Genomic DNA, 19854 nt, shown 5'->3' on the forward strand with positions numbered 1-19854 from the left:
TATTTTTCTAGCACACCTTCTGTGTAAGGTGAGTATGCTGCAAGATAAGAATTGCTTCCTGGGAGGAGGATTTATATGTCTCCTTTATGTCTCCTGTTTTGGCTTTAGGCAATAATGTTCACTAAGTTTGGTTATTTGGTCTCTTGAGCATGTGAAGTATTGAACCAGACTTGACCAAAAATTAGCTCTAGCAATGTGGCCATGTCTCAGGAACACCTTGGTGAAAGACACCAAATATGGCCCATCAACCCTACCTTATTCCTTCTGTGGCCCAGCAAATGTCATGGCAACGTCAGTAAGCGTGTCAATTTGAGAACACTCAGGAAAATGGGCTGTTAAATAGTAAGCTTGTCTCAGCTACACACCAAAAATGTCCATTACCATTTCTCTGCCTCAGTTTCTCTGATGTGTGACTGTGACATGGACTTAATACACCTGTCTTCAGCTTCCCACTCTGTGTCAGCACTGTCTGCCTCTGTCATGCACTGAACCTACCAGTTCTTAGCTCTCCACTGTGTCCAGTGCTCTGTGCCTGGGCCATGCGCTAAACTTGTCTGTTATCAGCTCCACCCCCATCTCAGTGCTGTGTGCCTGTGCCATACACTGAGGCTGAGTGTTCTTATAACAGAGCCCCAGTCCTGCTGCCCATGAGCACTGCTCTCCCTTAAACATTCAGGCTGAAATGTTCCATGCTGGTGTCTGTCCCTGGCTGAAGTTTGGAAAGTTTGTCTGAAATGGGACCTCTTGGCTGTGTTCTTCATATCAAATTCCCTCTTTCCTCTGACCTGCTTTTTGTTGTTGTTACTTTCATGGTGCATTTTCCAGCAAAGTTCACAGTGATTGGACCCTCTCACCCTGTCACTGCCATCCTGGGTTAGGAAACTGTGTTACCCTGTCACCTGTCCCCCCGGATGAGCGCTGCAAACATGGAGGTGAGATGGTTCCGATCTGAGTTTGAATCCTTTGTGCACCTGTATCGTGATGGGAAGGATCAGTATGAAGGGCAGATGCCAGACTATTGGGAAAGGACAGAGCTTTTGAAAGTCGGACTCACAGATGGGATTGTTCCCCTGAGGATTCTCAATATCAGACGTGCTGATGAAGGACGATACCTCTGTTTTGTTCAAGATGATACTTTTTATGGAGAAACTGTATTGGAACTGTGGGTAGCAGGTCAGTAGCTCCTATCAGTTTTAGCTGTGTGTGGTCTGCAGGTTTTATTCTTTCCTATTACAACCATGACTCCCTGCTTGTAAAATATTTCACAATAACACAGAGTATCTAACTTTCAGCAAACAGCCACTTTCATATCAGGAAAATATGCTGGAAACTTTCCCAACATGTTATTAAAAACATTTTCAGGATGGCCAAAGCACTTTCTCACCCGATCTTGACTGACCCCAAAGCGGGCTTTAGTCAAGAAAGGAAAGACTTCTGGACACACATGACCTTCCAGTTGCTCTGCAGTCATTTCTAGGATGTGTGGCTAAGATGGGACTGACAGACTTTTATGACCGTCTTATTGGTTCACTGTTGGTTGTTCCTCACAGGTGTAGTTAAAATCAAATTCAGTATTCTTATTTGCTAAGACTGTATAATGGTGATGGTGGTGGTGGGTGTGATGGGTTCCCCTGGGGTACCATTTCGAACTGGGGTAAAGCTGAGCCCTCTGTTTCACCAGTCTGGGTTCCCTCTTGCACCGAGATGTTGTGACAAGCTGCAAAACCCTCCACACTTGCACTCACATCAACATCCACAGGCAGGGACCACACCTATCTTTGTGCATGAATGCATCTGGTCAGGCACTCATGAACCAACAATAGCGAAGCTTCCGCCAAAACACCCCCCAGCTTCCCAGCCTATGACCCTGGATCTGTACCATCCTGCCCTGTTCAAAAGCCTGACTAGTAAAGATTATTACAATTACCCACTTCGCCCCTCCCTTGATGTGGAGAGGAATATACACAAAAACTTTTGTTAATTGAACTGAGACTCCACTCAAATCACACTATTTTAGGTAAAAAAATATAAAATACATTTATGAACTACAGAAAGATAGATTTTAAGTAATTATAAGTGATAGCAAAGAGATCAAAGTTGATTATTAAGCAAATAAACAAAAACCCAGTCTAAGCCTAATATACCACACAGGATTTGAATCAAAAAGTGTCTCACCCTATTAGATAGTACAATCAATTTATAGATGTTTCATACATAGGCAGGGTTTCCATCTTTCCCACCTGGGACCAACACTTCCCCAGTTCAAAGTCTGTGCTCTTCCAGAGGTACATTCAGGTGCTGAGTTGTGGAGCAAGTGAGGCCAATTGGTGATGTCACTTCCCCCTTTTACAGTTTCTTTTATATGACAGGAACCCCATTGTTCCAAGCCAAGTTCCCAGCCCAGTTTATGGAAAAATACAGGTATCAAAATGGAGTTCAATATCATGTGATCTAGTCACATGCCCCTGAATGTTTGATGAGACATGGCAGCCATTATCCATAGGCTGTCTGAAGTGTCCCCCGGTGAGGACAAGGCTTTTCCATGGCCCATTGTTTTCACTGATGGGCCATTAGCATTGTCTAGCTTCTTCACTGTTGCACCTGAAAGGCTAGTTGTGGGTGTTACCCAGAACAAGCACATTTGAAATACAGATGCATAGTTAATATTCATAACTCCAGATACAAAAACGATACATGCATACAAATAGGATAATCATTCAGCCAATCATAACTTTTCCACCGACACCTTACTTGACCCATCTTGTACAAGATGCAACATAATTATATCATAATCATACCATAATCATATTACTATGGTGGATATGGAGTGCAGAGTGTCCTAGTGGGGAGGGGAAATTATGCATTTATCACTCTTAGACAAGACTGAGCATTTTCCCCCTGCTGCTTTAACACTTTCACCATGAACCAATAAGATTTTTTTGTTTAAATAACTATATCTATCCAATGCACTAATGATCAGATTTTCTAAAGTTCAGATCCTATTCAGTTATCTACATTGTCATATCTCCAAAGGTGTCAGCACTCAGGTTGCTCCTCTGTTGAGATGACAATATCTCCCACTGACTCAGTGAAACTATTTTAAATATTTGTTCAAATTTTTGTGTGTCCATGAGTGTTGGGATTTCAGACGTTGCAGTCAGTATTCATTTATCCCTTCTACTGACTACCCGCATGAATTAGTGCTTTCTAGTGTGAGTAAGGGATCCACAAACTGTCCCTTCTGCTTTATTAACATATGGAATTGACACCTTTATGTATTTCCCCTCAGGTCTGGGCTCTGCTCCTCTCATCTCTGTGGAGGGTCACCAAGATGGAGGGATTCGGGTGATTTGTCAATCAGCTGGTTGGTACCCAGAGCCTGAAGTGCTGTGGAAAGATCTCAGTGGGCGACATTTACCATCACTCTCTGAAACAACATCCCAAAGAGATAACGGCCTGTTTGAAACAGAAACTGCTCTCATTGTAATAGAACATTCAAACCAAAATTTGTCCTGTTGCATCAGGAACACCGTTCTCAATCAAGAAAAGGAATCAGCAGTTTATATAGCAGGTCAGTTACCATCCAAATCCCACACTGAACTCACCACCACTAGAAACTAAACAAAACATAGGAAGAAAAGAACTGAAACATCTGTGTTGGATATTTCATAATCCATGCACAAACACAGAAGATAGTGTCTTTACAGGGTTACATTTTAAGCAATTTGATTCCCTTAATTGTGAGTATTCAGACTATCAACATTTTGAATTTCATGTAAATTTAATTTTAAGTTTGACGTTTCTGATATTCTAGTGTGCGTGCGCGTGTGCGTGCATGCACGCACACACACACCTTCCAACTTTTTTGAGAGGGAACTTTCACTCAATCCACTGATGCACTAGGCTCCTGTAACCTTAAATTCACCTTAATGATTCTTTTTGAATGTGGTAAATTTTGTACTCTGGCTTGATTGTGATCTGTAGAGCCCTGTAAACCCACAGATATCTGCTTTATATTCACAGATAGCCTCATTTTGGGGGATTGCAGATTGGATGCGGATACCAATTTTGTAATCACGCAGGGCTCTAGTGATCTGTTCACTTCACCAACTTCATTACCTTTGTGAAATGTCACCTAAGTCATGTGATGTTGTTTTTACTGACATTCAATGGGACGTGCACTCCTTAATTTACTTTGATCCGGATCCACAAAAGGACTCATTTTACCCCTTCTCTACACACTGAAGATGTACTGATTAGTTAATGGATGACACCTGCTTGTGTGAACACTTCTTGTATCAGTTTCAGAGTGTCCTAAATAGATTTAGCTTCAATCAATTCCTTATTGACTTCAGCTAAATGGAGATAGAGCACTATGAAGCTGACTTATGATTTAAGGTTTTTTGCATCAATTTATTTAAATAGATGCAACCCTCCTACATTGTCAACTCTTGAACCAATTTAAGAATGACCCCGTAAGAGGGTTTCCCCAGGTTCACTAAATCAGAGCACAAGCCATGTGTGGAAAAGACCTTAGGCACATTTGAAAATTCCATCTTATTTAGATGACCAAATCACTGTGAACACAAGAAGAGCAAATGGAAATTAGTTAATTTGCTGCACAAGTGTTTGGACAAATTGTGATTATGGTTTTTCCCAATATTAGGGGTTAACTGTGGATTTTTCAAAAATATGCTAATTAATCTGGCAGTTTCTGAATATTGCTTACTGCTAAAGGCCAAATTCTTTTCTGGTATAACCCTATTAGAGTCAATGGGGTTTTATGAGCAGAGAATTTGCCTCTGATCTCTGTGGCCCTCTGAATAGCAATGAACCAAATCAGGGCTGTGTTTTCAAGGATAAATCACTGGTAAAGCTGTGTTGATTGGAGCCATATTTAAAAACAGTTTCTGGTCTTTTGAGTAGTGTAGACATGGCCGTTCTTTCACTCTTAGCTCACACTAATCCTGCTGGGCACTATTTATGTATTTGTATGAAAAAAAATCTGCTTTTAGTCACCACTTCCAAACTAAGGCAAGCCCTGGGTGTTTTGTTTTTCAGATTCCTTTTTCCCAAGGGTGAATCCCTGGATGGTGGCTCTGAGTGTGATCCTGGTGGTTTTGTTTGGTTTCATTGTCCTCACTGTTTATCTGTTTAAAATGAAAGGTAAATATCAGAGGGAGAAATATACTGTAAATAAAGGGTTTTTTTCTAATAAATAAATAAGGGCAATTTAGGGATTTAACATGAAAAGAACATGTGATCTGCTGATCTGGTCCTAAATAAAGAAGAAGAATGCATGTGAATTTACTGATAGAGGGTGGGGGCAGAGGTGCGAGGGAGAGAATAGAAGGGAGAAGAGTGTCAGACAATAGAACTGAATCCGGTCATAGCAGATGCATCTCTGTTCTGCTTGGTCCTCCATCTCCCTCTCTTCCCAGTTCTCAGGCAGCTATTGCTTTCTGTCTCTGGTCCCACTTGATCGAAGGTTCTGCAAAGCCTAGCCTCTCCTATTTGACCTCATCCCTCCCTCTCTCTCTCTCTCTCTCTCTCTCTCTCTCTCTCTCTCCATTTTTTCATTGCTAATAAAGTGTATTGCACCTTGACATTACAGCGATAGGCCGTATAGACATGCCCCTGTAGTAAATCAGTAAATAAACTCTTTTGTTCCTCAGTTAGAAAAAAAAAAAAACATACTCACGGTCACATAACTCAGACACAGCTGTCCATGCCCTGCTGAACTTCATCCATAAAGAACATCAGTCCAATTTCCAAATAAATTGGACTTTTCCCTCCATGTTCCTAATGAATTTTGTACCTATAGGATGTAGCCTTTTAACTCTGTTTCTTGAAGCAAGGCAATGAGAATAATTTATATTTATTTCTGTACTTTTCAGGGAAACTTACTGAAGACGTTGGTAAGTTTCAGTTTCCCTTTTTCCACAAATACAATTTTTGACCATGGCTACACCATTGTCTATGGGCTTCTTGGAGAGAGAGAAGGGAGGAGAGTCTCAGACAATAGAACTGAACCAGATAATTGGATCAGAGCAGACACATCTGTGTTCTGCTTGGTCCTTCATTTCCCTCTCTTCCCAGTTCTCAGGCAGTTATCACTGTCTGTCTCTGGTTCCACTTGAGAGAAGATTCTCATATTTGTACTCAGTCTCTTTTTTGCTGTCACATAACTCAGGCCTGGTCTACACTAGGACTTTAATTCGAATTTATCAGCGTTAATTCGAACTAACCGCTCAACCGTCCACACCAGGAAGCCATTTAATTCGAACTAGAGGGCTCTTTAGTTCGAATTTGGTACTCCACCCCGGCAGGTGGAGTAACGCTAAATTCGCACTTGCTAGCTCGAATTAGGCTTGGTGTGGATGCTAATCGAACTTAGCAGCTCCGGGAGCTATCCCACAGTGCACCACTCTGTTGACGCTCTGGACAGCAGTCCGAGCTTGGATTCTCTGGCCAGCCACACAGGAAATGACCCGCGAAAATTTGAATTCATTTTCCTGTCTGGGCGGTTTGAATCTGACGTTCTGGTTGCACATCGGGGCGAGCTCCGCAGCACCTGCAACGATGCAGAGCTCTCCAGCAGAGGAGTCCGGGCAATCCCAGAATAGAAAGAGGTCCCCAGCATGGAGTGACCGGGAAGTCCAGGATCTGATCGCTGTGTGGGGCGAGGAGTCTGTGCTCTCGGAGCTGCGCTCCAACAAGCGGAACGCGAAGACGTTCGAGAAGGTTTCTAAAGCCATGAAAGACAAAGGATACAGCCGGGATGCGATGCAGTGCCGCGTGAAAGTGAAGGACCTAAGACAAGGGTATCAAAAAGTCAGAGCGGCAAACGGACGCTCCGGAGCCCAGCCCCAGACATGCCGCTTCTACGAGGCACTGCATGCCATTCTAGGTGGCTCTGCCACCAGTGCCCCACCAGTGACGGTGGACTCCGAGGACAGAATAGTGTACCGGGACAGTTCCCCCTCCCTGTTCGCCGATGGGGAAGATGAGGAAGGGTCTTTAGAGGACGGCGCAGGCGACATCGAACCCACTCCCGCTTTCCCTGACAGCCAGGATCTCTTCATCACCCTCACAGAGATCCCCTACCAACCGTCCCTGCCCGTTAACCAGGACTCGGAATCAGGGGAAGGATCAGGCGGTAAGTGCAACACACGTATAAACATTTATTTTTTATAACATTGTTATAGAAAAAATAGAAACAGTATTTACAAAATTCTAAATATTAAACTATAATATATATTAAATTATATGAAGAGAAGGTCCACACAAATGGACTTTAAAAAATTCTAAATATTTACAATTTAAAACATTCTAAATATTAAACTATAATATATATTAAACTATATAAAGAGAAGGTCCACACAAATGGGGATAGAAAAATAGTCCTCTAGCGACATTTCTACGAAGGTGTCATTCAGTTCCTCGCAAAGCCTCCGCATGAGGTTCGTCGGAAGAGGTCGCTTGTTGGGCGCTCCGTGGAAGCAGACTCTTCCACGCCAGGACATCCGAATATAGAGTGGAACCATCGCCTCTACTAGCATTGCTGCATATGGTCCTGGTCTGTGCAGTGCGTCCCGTAACATGCGGTCTTTCTGGGCACGAGTGACCCGCCTCAGGGTGATCTCGGTCTGCAAATACTGCATCTAAGTAGGGCAATTAGTGTAGTGTTACTATTGTTAATGGTTTACAATTAGGTTGCATAACAATGACCCTCGCCTAACAGCCACGTGCGAGAGGCCACAGAGAACAAGCATGCATTGATCGTTCCCGTGCGCTGGCGGGAGGGGCTGCAAAAGGCTTATCCTTTCTGCTTTGCACATTGCCTTTAGCAGGAGAGCACAGCTAACCAGTAACTGATAAGCAGTATGTACTGTAAGGCTTACCAGGACTTTGTGCAAGAGGGATGCAGCTATCTTTCCTCGCTTGTGCGCTCTCCAGTGCAATGGCGCCGCCAATGAGAGCGTATTCCGAAATCTCGGACTAGTTCTGAGATCTCCTGAGACTTGGTTCCCTCTTTGGTCTTGTTCACTGAAACTGACTAGACTGTGTTTACTGTTGGCAAACATGTATGTGTTCAAGGAAATCACCTACTTTTTCACATCACACAGCTTCGGCTCCTTCCCGGACTGCCCCGCCATCCCCCTCGCAGAGGCTGGCTCGGATTAGACGCCGAAAGAAAAAGACAAGGGACGACATGTTCCAGGAACTGATGGCCAGCTCCAGAGCGGAGGCGGCAGAGCAGAGACAGTCGAGGGAGAGCCTGTGTCAGCAGCATCGCACACACCTGGAACGGGAGGATAGGTGGCGGCAGGAAGACCAGCAGGCGACTCAAACGCTGCTTGGTCTAATGAGGGAGCAAACGGAGACGCTCCGGCGCCTTGTAGATGTTCTGCAAGACCGCAGTCAGGAGGAGAGAGCCCCCCTGCAGTGCATCTGCAACCGCCCTCCAACGCCAAGAAGTCCTGTCCCCCCCTCACCCAAAGTGACAAGACGGAGGGGCGGTAGGGGCCGTGAGAACTGTCCCTGCACCGCAGCACACCGATAATGTTAGAGACAACTGTCGCGCTGTAAATTTGTACAAGCTCTTTCTTTACAGCATCAACCAGTCCCAACTCCAAGTTCAAACCCCCCACTGTGTATTACATTATTAAAAGCGGTTTGGTGTTACTGACTGTTTCCGTCACGTTTCTGGTGTCAGAAGACTTTCTGTTGTTCTGTGGGGGGGGGGGGGGGGAATTGTAATGTCACTGCATAGCCCACAGTGCCATGCTACAGACTTGGCTGCAGGGTCAACTGCAGGGCACACACAGACTGCAGTCACTAGGCACCAGGGACAGTCTGTGTGGTGTATGCTGCCCCGGGTCTTTCCTTGATGTGTATGCTTGTGCAGGGTCCTGGTGCCTGACATCCCCGAATGTAAAGGCAGGCTTCCCTTCACATGCATTTGGACCGTAGTCACGATCCTCCCCGGTGCCCCGAGCCCCAAAAATAGACCTCATCCAGGGGCAGATACTCACCCTTCCCCCACACCCCTCACCCCTTCCAACGCCCAAACCCACAGCCGTCATGGTAACCCCTATCCAAGGACGGCACCCCTCGCCCCTTCCTGCAAACCCACCCATCAGTGCACACCTTAACCAGCACAGAATGCTTCCATGTTTCAACGAATAAACAGAAATGCAAAGTCAACGAAAGATTTATTATTAATTACTAAAACATGTCCTTAGTTTTAAAACGTCCTTGGGAAGTGGGGAAAACTTGGTTTATGATCAGGCTCTCTTAAAATCAAGTGGACAGTCACAGGTTACCCTGCTCTGCGAGGAAACTCGCTTTCAAAGCCTCCCTGATGCATATCGCTTCCCGCTGGGATATTCTCTCAGCACGGGTGTCTGGCTGATCGTAAACAGCAGCCAGGCGATTTGCCTCAACCTCCCAAGCGGCCAAAAAGGTCTCGCCCTTGCTCTCACAGAGATTGTGGAGCACACAGCAAGCAGCAATAACTACGGGGATATTCTTTTCGCTGATGTCCGAGCGAGTCAGTAAGGTCCGCCATCTCCCCTTGAGACGTCCGAAAGCACACTCCACCACCATTCTGCACTTGCTCAGCCGGTAGTTGAAGAGTTCCTTTTCAGTGTCCAAGGCGCCTGTATAGGGCTTCATGAGCCAGGGCATTAGCGGGTAGGCCGGGTCCCCGAGGATCACTGTAGGCATCTGCACATCCCCAACCGTTATTTTGTGGTCCGGGAAGAAAGTGCCTGCCTGGAGGCGTCTAAACAGACCAGAGTTCCTGAACACACGCGCGTCATGAACCTTGCCCGCCCACCCGACGTTGATGTTGGTAAAACGTCCCCTATGGTCCACCACAGCTTGCAGCACCATTGAAAAGTAGCCCTTTCGGTTAATGTACTCGCTGGCCTGGTGGGCTGGTGCCAGGATAGGGATGTGAGTCCCATCTATAGCCCCACCGCAGTTTGGGAATCCCATCGCGGCGAAGCCATCTATGATGGCCTGGACATTTCCGACAGTCACTACCTTTGAGAGCAGTTGCTCAACGATTGCGTGGGCTACTTGAATGACAGCAATCCCCACGGTAGATTTGCCCACGCCAAAGTGGTTCGCTACTGACCGGTAGCTGTCTGGCGTGGCAAGTTTCCAGAGGGCTATGGCCACTCGCTTCTGCACAGTCAGGGCTGCTCGCATCCTTGTGTCCTGGCGCTTCAGGGCAGGGGACAGCAAGTCACACAGTTCAAGGAAAGTGCCCTTACGCATCCTGAAGTTTCGCAGCCACTCTGTGTCATCCCAGACCTGCAGCACTATGCGGTCCCACCAGTCTGTGCTTGTTTCCCGGGCCCAGAATCGCCGTTCCACACCATGAACTTGACCCATTGCCACCATGATCTCCACTGCCCGGCGTACCCTGCTTTGTGAGAGGTCTGCGCCACTCTCCTCACCGTGCTGCCGGAGCCTCCTCGCCCGGTTTCTCAGCATCTGACTGTGGAAGAGGTGGACGATAATGTGCGAGGAGTTGACAATGGCCATAAGTGCAGCGATGATCGCAGCGGGCTCCATGCTCGCAGTGCTGTGGCGTCCACGCTGTAACCGACCAGAGAAGGGCGCGAACAGATTTCCCGCCGGCGCTTTCAAGGAAGACAGGGAGGGCGGGATTGACGGTTCAATGACGACACATTTTTCCCCCCAGCATGCATTGGGGGGAAATCCCACAATTCAAATGGGCAGCGGGGAGTGCGGGAACTGTGGGATAGGTTCCCACAGTGCACCGCTTCCAAAGTCGAAGCTGGCCCTGTGAATGTGGACTAAGAAGTTCGAATTTGTGTATTTAGTATGGATACACAAATTCGACTTATTAAGGTCGAATCCACAAATTCGACTTAAGTAGATTCGAAATAGTCCTGTAGTGTAGACAAGCCCTCAGACACAGCTGTCCATGCTTCGGGTTCACTTCATCCATAAAAAATATCTGCCCAATTTCCTAATAAATTGGGCTTGTCCCTCCATGCTCCTAATGAATTTTGTACCGATAGGATGTTGTCTTTTAACTCTGTTTCATGAAGCAGGGAGAGGAAAATAATTGATATTTATTTCTGTATTTTTAAGGGAAAGTTACTGAAGAAGTTGGTAAGTTTCAATTTCCCTTTTCCCACAATTACAATTGTTGACCAGTCACACAACTGTGTATCGATTTGTTGTTTTCTCTGATTTATTTTTACTTCTCTGTGTTTGTCGGGCTGGGGAGGGCTGATGTGTGTGTAATAGGTCGGACCATTTTAGGGCTTGTTTGGATATTTCCAGAGACCCATTCCCCTTAAAAGTCCTTCCAAATAGGGGGTTGGGTCAACATAGCTACATGGCTGAGGGGTGTACGTTTTCAGCGCAGATGAGCCGTCAGTGTCAGAGTCTTTCAAAAGACTCTACAGAGGTCTGGCTGGTTCAGGAAGGGGTGATGAAGTGGGAATTTTCTGCACTATTTTTATGAAACCCGTGTGTACCTCAGTTTCTGCTATATGGGTATTGTTACCCAGTGGAGGGGAAAGGACTGTTTGCGCTCTGGGCAGGCTAAGCGACCTAAGTATGGGTGTTGCTTAGCTGTCTGGGCCTTAGTCCCCATATCAATGGAGACAGAGGTGAAAGTAGGCTGGTGAGGACCAGTGCGGCGCTCTGGTAAGAGCCATCCGCCGGCCCGGCCCACACACAGCTGACTTTTTGTTCCCCCCCCATCAGCTGATGGGGGGAGGGGCGGGGGAGCAAAGGGGCAGTTGCCCTGGGCTCCAGCTTTGGGGGGCCCCGCGGGGATTAGCATGGGAGAGGGGATATCAATGGAGACAGAGGTGAAAGTGGGCCAACGCAGGCCAGTGCGATGCTCTGGTAAGAGCCGGCTGTCAGACCAGACCACAGACAGCTGACCTTTTTTCCCCCATCAGCTGATGGGGGGAGAAGCAAAAGGGGCAGCTGCCCCAGGATCCAGCTTTGGGGCCTCCGCGGGGCTCAGGGCATCCCAGGGGATTAGCAGGGGAGGGGACCTGGCACCTGTTGGCACCTGCTTCTTTGTGGAAGGGACAGGGCAGCCCACTAGGGCTTGGAATTTTTCCAGCAAAGGTCGTAGCTTCCCCTCCCCAGCCCCATGGAATAGCCTAGGTAAGTTGTCTTCCTCCAAATGGCTCTGTTGCAAGACTCAGCTCCCCTGAGTTCCAGCAGCCTCCCTCCTGGTTGCTGCCCCCTCCTGTGACAACCTGTCCCTTTGAAGATCATTTCTTCCAAGTGGAGCAGGCCCTGTAGGAATGAGGTCATTTGAGCCCAGAGGAGTTTTTGTCTCTTCCTGACTGGGAAGGGGCTGGGCCCCAGGACAGGGTGTGTTACCCCAAAGTGTATAAAACTAGATTAAGTCTAAACTAGATAAATTTCACATCAAAATGTTATTGGGGGAGTGTTAGTGGGGAAGCAATAGAAAAAAGGAAGTTGAATAAAAATAATCACCCAGCCTTAACTTTGTATTGATGATAAAGAGATAAGGGAAGGAACATATAAGGGAAGGAAAGCTCCTAACAATTTTGATATCTATTTCTGTTTATGTTTTAGTGAAACGAGATCTAGAAATTGGTAAGTGTCATTTTCTTCCCTCAGAAGATTTTTTTTCTACATAATTGGATCCCCGTGTAGGAGTGTAATAGTCATTGGTGGGTTAGGTGGCCTAGTGGTTAGCACACTTAGTGCCCCCTCCCAATGGGCAAGTCTTTCTGTTCTGGCCCTGTTTTAATCAGAGGGGCAGGGAGGTGGGTTTGTTTAGTCTGAAGAAGAGAGAACAGAGGGGGGACATGATACCAGTTTTCAAGTATATGAAAACTTGTTACAAGAAGGTGGGAGGTAAATTGTTCTCATTAACCTCTGAGGACAGGACAAGAAGCAAGGGGCTTAAATTGCAGTGAGGGAGGTTTAGGCTGGACATTAGGAAAAACTTACTAACAGGCAGAGTAGGGAATAAATGGAATAAAGGAGGATGTAGAATCTCCTTCACTGGAGTTTTTTAAGAGCAGGTTAAACAAACACCTGTCAGGGTCGTCTAGAATAGATAATACTTAGTCCTGCCACAAGTGTGGAGGATTAGACTTTCAGTCTAATGATTCTATGAGTGTAATAGAATCACAGAGTTTAAGACCAGAAGAGACGACCAGATCATCTCCTCTGACCTCCTTAAGAGGAAAATGAATAGAAATAGTTTCTAACCCTTAATTATCATATTGATGATAATGAGAAATAAAACAAAAGAAAAGGGAAACTTCTAACATACAATATGGGTCTTTCTGTTTAATTTTTAGGCAAACGAGATATAGAAGTTGGTAAGTGCATTATCCTTCTTCTGACATGTGGGAGCTTGTTTAATTGTTGTGGAATTGTTCACTTCAATTTAACTTTTACACGTCTATTGCAACATTTAGCCTGATTTTGTTTCTTTGCATGTTTACTTTTTTAATTATTGTTTCTTTTTGGTTGGGGGAGGTTACAGTAGTTAAGACCAAAGCAGACTGTGAAGAACTTTAAAAAGATCTCACAAAACTAAGTGATTGGGCAACAAAATGGCAAATTAAATTTAATGTGGATAAATGTAAAGTAATGCATATTGGGAAAAATAACCCCAAGTATACGTACAATATGATGGGGGTAATTTAGCTACAATGAGTCAAGAAAAAGATCTTGCAGTCATTGTGGATAGTTCTCTGAAGATGTCCATACAGTGTGCAGAGGCAGCCAAAAAAGCAAACAAGATGTTAGGAATCATTAAAAAGGGGATAGAGAATAAGACAGAGACTATATTATTGCCCTTATATAAATCCATGGTACGCCCACATCTTGAATACTGCTTACAGATGTGGTCTCCTTATCTCAAAAAAGATATACTGGCACTAGAAAAGGTTCAGAGAAGGGCAACTAAAATGATTAGGGGTTTGGAGAGGGTCCCATAAGAGGAAAGATTAAAGAGGCTAGAACTCTTCAGCTTGGAAAAGAGGAGACTAAGGGGGGATATGATAGAGAGGTATATAAAATCATAAGTGATGTGGAGAAAGTGGATAAGGAAAAGTTATTTACTTGTTCCCATAATACAAGAATTAGTGGTCACCAAATGAAATTAATAGGCAGCAGGTTTAAAACAAATAAAAAGAAATTCTTCTTCACGCAGCGCACAGTCAGCTTGTGGAACTCCTTACCTGAAGAGGTTGTGAAGGCTAGGACTATAACAGCATTTAAAAGAGAACTGGATAAATTCATCGTGGTTAAGTTCATCAATGGCTATTAGCCAGGATGGGTAAGGGATGGTGTCCCTAGCCTCTGTTTATCAGAGGATGGGGATGGATGGCAGGAGAGAGATCACTTGATCATTGCCTGTTAGGTTCACTCCCTCTGGGGCACCTGGCATTGGCCATTGTCGGTAGACAGGATACTGGGCTGGATGGACCTTCGGTCTGACCCGGTACAGCCATTCTTATGTTCTTATGTTCAGTAACATGATAAAATGTGGGCAAGCACTAAATTGGATAGGTTACAGACCAAAATTTAATTTGAAAAACTGATAAGCAATAGAGTCGCAGAGTTTAAGACCAGAAGGAACCACTGATCCTCTTGTCTCATGTCCGGAAGAGGAGGTTGATTTCTCTCAGCCTTTACTGTCATATTGATGATAAAGAGAAATAAAACAAGAAAATGTAAATGCCTAACAAAATATATATTTATTTCTCTTAAATATTTTAGAGAAACGAGATAAAGAAATAAGTAAGTGTCATTGTCCTTCCTCTGATAAGAAACTTTTTGTACCAATTTGGATCCTCATGTGGGAGTTTAATTGTGATGGAGTTGTTTGTTTTCAAATGCACCTTTCAAAATTGTTGCAATATGAAATCTTTTAAGTTTGTTTGCTTCTTTTTTATTATTACTATCATTCTTGTTAGAGTTTATAGGGGTTTGTTTTGTAATGTACCTTTATAAAACACAGGAAAAGATTACAATGGATGCATTTCACAGCAAAAGCTAAGGTGAAAAATTGATAGCAATAGAGTCATAGAGTCACAGAGTTTAAGACCAGAAGGGATGACTGGATCATCTAGTCTGACCTCCTTAAGAGGAGTTTGAATAGAAATAATAACCTCTCAGCTGTAATTGTATTGATGATAAAGGGAAATGAAGCATAAGACAAGGGAAACTCCTAATGAACAATATGTGTATTTCTGTTTAATTTTTAGGCAAACGAGATATAGAAATTGGTAAGTGTCATTATCCTTCCTCTGACAAGGATGTTTTTTTAAGTGGATCTTCATATGGGGAGTTTGTTTAAATGGCTTGGAGCTGTTTAATATTAATTTAACTTTTACAATTTTGTTGCAATACGAAACCCCTTGTTTGTTTACTTGCTTTTTATTATTATTCTTTCTTGTGGGCTTTAATGTAATTGTGTGAAATGTGGGGAAGCGCTAAATTTGAAAAACTGATAAGCAATAGAGTCACAGAGTTTCAGATCAGAAGAGAGCCCTGGATCCTCTTGTCTGATGTCCTGAAAAGGAGATTGATTACTCTCAGCCTTCACTGTCTTATTGATGATAAACAGAAATAAAATATAAGGAAAGGCAAACACATAACAAAAATATCTATTTATTTCTCTTTAATTTTTAGACAAACGAGATAAAGAGATAAGTAAGTGGCATTCTCCTTGTTATGACAAGGAACTTTTTGTACCAGTTTGGATTCTAATGTGGGAGTTTGTGGAGCAGTGGTGGAGGTGTTTGATTTTAAATTTAACTTTAAATTGCTACAGTAAGAAACCTTTTTTGTTTGCTTACTTTGTTATTATTACCAGTCTTTTGGTAACGTGTATGTGGAGGTCAACTTTAATATGGCTTTATAAAATGTGGGAAAAGACTAAACTGGATGAATTTCACACCAAAAGTTAATTTGAAAAATTGCTAAGCCATGCAGTTATTGTATTATATGTAAGACCAGAAGGGATGACTGGATCCTCCAGTGCAGAGGTCTGCAGACTGTGGGGCAGGCCCCTAGGGGCACGTGGAGGACTGTTCAAGCGGGCGCAGGGCTGGATTAACTCTTCTGGGGGCCCAGGACTATTAGCGTTTGTGGGGCCCCCTAGGCTCCGGGGTAGGGCCAAAAATGTGGGATTCAGAGCGCAGGAGGGGGCTGTGGATTGGGGCAGCGGGTGGGTATGGAAGAGGGTGAGGGCCCCGACTGGGGGTGAGGGCCCGGGGGTGCGGCTGGGGATTAGGGCTTTTGGATGCAGGAGGGGGCTGCAGGCTGGTGCCAAGGGGATTGGAGGGTGGGAGAGGGCTCAGGGCAGGAGGTTGGAGGTGCAGGGTCTGGGAGGGAGTTAGGGTGCAGGAGGGAGTTAGGGTGTGGGAGGGGGCTCAGGGTTATGGTGCGGGGCGCTTACCTGAGACAGCTCTCCTTTGGGGCCGCAGGCCCCGGGGAGGGGAGGGAGGTGTCTCCGCATGTTGTCCTGTGCTCGCATGCAGGCACCGCCCCCCATAGCTCCCATTGGCTGTGATTCCTGGCCAATGGGAGCTGCGGGGGCGGTGCCTGCAAGTGAAGGAAGCACGTGGACTGAGTTTCCCAGCACTCGCAGCTCCAGCCCAGCAGGGAAGGGGGGAATGGCATGCCAGCGCGAAGAGCCACCTCCTCGCCAATGCCAGACTGGGCTGGAACACAGGGGCTTTAGTGCAAAAAGATCTCCAGACCGCCAAAAGTGCAAATCTTTTTGTGGGGCTCCCTTAGCCTGGGGCCATGGGCTGCAGCCCCTAAAGCTCCTTTCTTAATATGGCCCTGAACAGGTGAAAGGCAGGGTCCCTGCCAGCCCCCATGGGGAGAGGGGAGGGAGCCCCACCCAACCCCCAGCCCAGATCCAATCCCATCTGCAGCTGCACTCTGCCCCCCACCCCCCTGCCAAGCTCCAGCTCCTGCCACAGTTCCAGTCCTCCCCCTGCTCCGGCTCCAGGCCAGTTCCTACCAAATTCCCTCTCCTCCCCCAGGCCAGCTCTGCCTGTAGCCCCAACTCCTCCCCTATCCCCAGTTCTGTACCCAGCTCTGCCTGTAGCCCCAGCTCCTCCCCTATCCCCAGTTCTGTACCCAGCTCTGCCTTCAGCCCAAGCTCCTCTGCTGAGCCAACTGGGCAGCAATGGACAGGGGGAGCAGACAGATTCCATTACTGCCAGGGGTGTGTGACTGGAAAAGCTTGGGCACCACTGGTCTTGTCTGATTGTCTGAAGAAGAGATTGAATAGGAATAATCTGTTTTAACTGTCATAGTGATGATAAAGAGAAATAAACCATAAAAAAGCAAAACACCTAACAAACAATATGTGTATTTCTGTTTAATTTTTAGGCAAACGAGATAAAGAAATTGGTAAGTGTCATTATCCTTCCTCTGAAAGTGATTTTTTTTGTAATTAGATTTTCATGTGGCAGTTTGTTTAAATGTTGTGGAGTTCACTGTAAAATTTAACTTCTACAACAGGGGTCAGCAACCTTTCAGAAGTGCTGTGCTGAGTCTTCATTTATTCACTTTACTTTAAGGGTTTTTTTTAGAAGGTCTTTCTCTACAAGTCTATATATTACATAACTAAACTATTGTTGTCTGTAAAGTAAACAAGGTTTTCAAAATGTTTAAGAAGCTTCATTTAAAATTAAATTAAAATGCTGATCTTACGCTGGGCAGGATTTTTTTGTTTACTTTCTTTTTATTATTATTCTTTTGTGGAAGGGTCAGTGTAATTGTGTAAAATGTGGGAAACCACTAAAGTGGAGAGATTTCACACCAAAAGCTAATTTGAAAAACTGATATGCAATAGAGTCACAGAGTTTAAGACCAGAAGGTACCACTGGATACTCTTGTCTGATGTCTGGAAGAAAATGCAGAAAAGAGTCCTGAAGAAGATGTTGATTTCTCTCAGCCTTTTCTGTCGTACTGATGATAAAGAGAAATAAAACATAAGAAAAGGGAAATGCCTAAAAAAATACTATTTCTTTCTCTTTCATTTTCAGAGAAACGAGATAACGAGATAAGTAAGTATCATTATCTTTCCTCTGAAAAGAAAATTTTCGTAACAGTTTGGAGTCTCATGTGGCTGTTTGTTTAATTGTGGTGGGGTTGTTTGCTTTTAAATTTAAATTTTAAAATTGTGGCAATAGGAAACATTTTTAGTTAGTTTGCTTTTTTTATCATCATCATCATCATCATCATTCTTTTGGGGTTTGTTTGTTAATGTAACTTTATAAAATGTGGGGAAAGACTAAACTGGATGAATTTCACACTAAAAGCTAATTTGAAAAATTGATAAGCCATACACTAATAGAGTAGGAAATGGCCAAGAAAATATAGCCCAAGAGGAATTGTGGGAAGGCACTGGTGGACTATCAGCACCTGAGATGATTATCTTCCCTCCACACTGAAAAGTGGGCATGCAACCAACCTGAATGAAAGTGGTACCTGGGCTACAGCCTAAACCAAAGTCTTGCCAGCTAACCAGGGTGCAAAGCACCACCAAACTTGAATCAGAGTTTTTATGCTTCTGTAATAAACAGGTTGGGGCAACATCCAAGTAAGATCCTGGGCTAATTCTGCAGTGAAGATCCACCATAGGAGAGAGAGACTCATGCAGCCCAGTGGAGGTTGTGATAAACTTATAACTTTCTTTTTCCCTCAGTGTATTAGTTTGTACAATATTGAATCATGCAATACTTGTTCAGATCCGCTCTCATCTCTAATTATGTGGCTGTTTTTAGGGTGGAGAAGATCCGTGGCACCTATAGAAGAAGGTAATTAAAGATCATATTTTATCAATGTCCAAATCTCCATTCCCATGAGGCAATGTGCCTCTTTTTCTTTGTATATGGGAGTGGAGGTGATAGTTCAGGGCTGACCTCCCCAGCACCCTTCATTTCACGGCGCATCACAAGGTGAGGTGGGGTTTGTGCCTATCTCCTACCACACCATAATGAATCTATAGCATATTGCATCTACTCTTCCTGCCTCTCCACCGCCCGCATGTGCACTGCACCCTGCAGAAATCTGTGATAGCAGCTGCCACCCAATGTACAGAACCAGTAGGACATGCACTTCCACAGCCACTAAGTCAGGGGGAGTTTGTTCTATCTCCCTGTGCTGATCCCCAGTGTCCCTTTGTTTCTTCCTTCATCTTTTCCCCTGTGAAGAAAGCCAGGAGCTCTGCAGTTACTCCACACTGATGGGATGAGCAGGGACTGTGTCTGTGTGAGACCCCTGCTCCTGTCGCAAGCAGAGGAACAGAACCTTGATCACAGACAGGGGCTCCCCTGGCTCCATTATACAGCTCTGGGAAGCTCCTGTGATCAGTGCTGTGAGCTTGTCTCTTTTCTCCTGTCTCCATCCACCATGACCCCAGCATGGTCCTGTCTCTGGTAAACAGGACGTCAAGTCAGCCTCCCCATCCCTATCATGACCCTCTCCCTCTTTCCACCAGCCACCTATTCTGTACCTCCTCCCTAGTGGCAGATTTGCCACTGGGACAATGGGGCCTATGCCCAGGGGCTCTGGAAAAATGGGTGTCTCTGTGCCCCAACCCGCTCTGCCTGCCCACTGCTCCTGCCAGAGAGTGGAGTCAGGGCTCGGGGGCTTTCCCCGCTCCACCCGCCCTCACTTCAGCCAGGGAATGGTGTCAGGGTGCGGGGTCTTGCCCTGCTCTGCAGGGTGAGTGCCAGGTGGGCAGAGCAGGGCACACCCCCATGCCCCAGCCCTAATTCCTCAGCAGGAGTGTTGGGGGGGGGGGTCTGCAGGCAGAAGGGGTGA

General features: G+C 45.4%; 1 protein-coding gene and 1 pseudogene across 1 annotated transcript in view; both read left to right on the forward strand.

Annotated features, from left to right (window-relative positions):
* Window positions 1–19854, forward strand: part of LOC123344891 (butyrophilin subfamily 3 member A2-like) — a 188937-nt gene that overhangs the window by 83878 nt on the left and 85205 nt on the right. The gene's annotated exons all lie outside the window — the stretch shown is intronic.
* LOC123344868 overlaps window positions 1–19854 on the forward strand; it is a 70369-nt pseudogene that overhangs the window by 953 nt on the left and 49562 nt on the right.

This window comes from Mauremys mutica, chromosome 12 (assembly GCF_020497125.1).
Source record: "Mauremys mutica isolate MM-2020 ecotype Southern chromosome 12, ASM2049712v1, whole genome shotgun sequence".
NCBI lineage: Eukaryota > Metazoa > Chordata > Testudines > Geoemydidae > Mauremys > Mauremys mutica.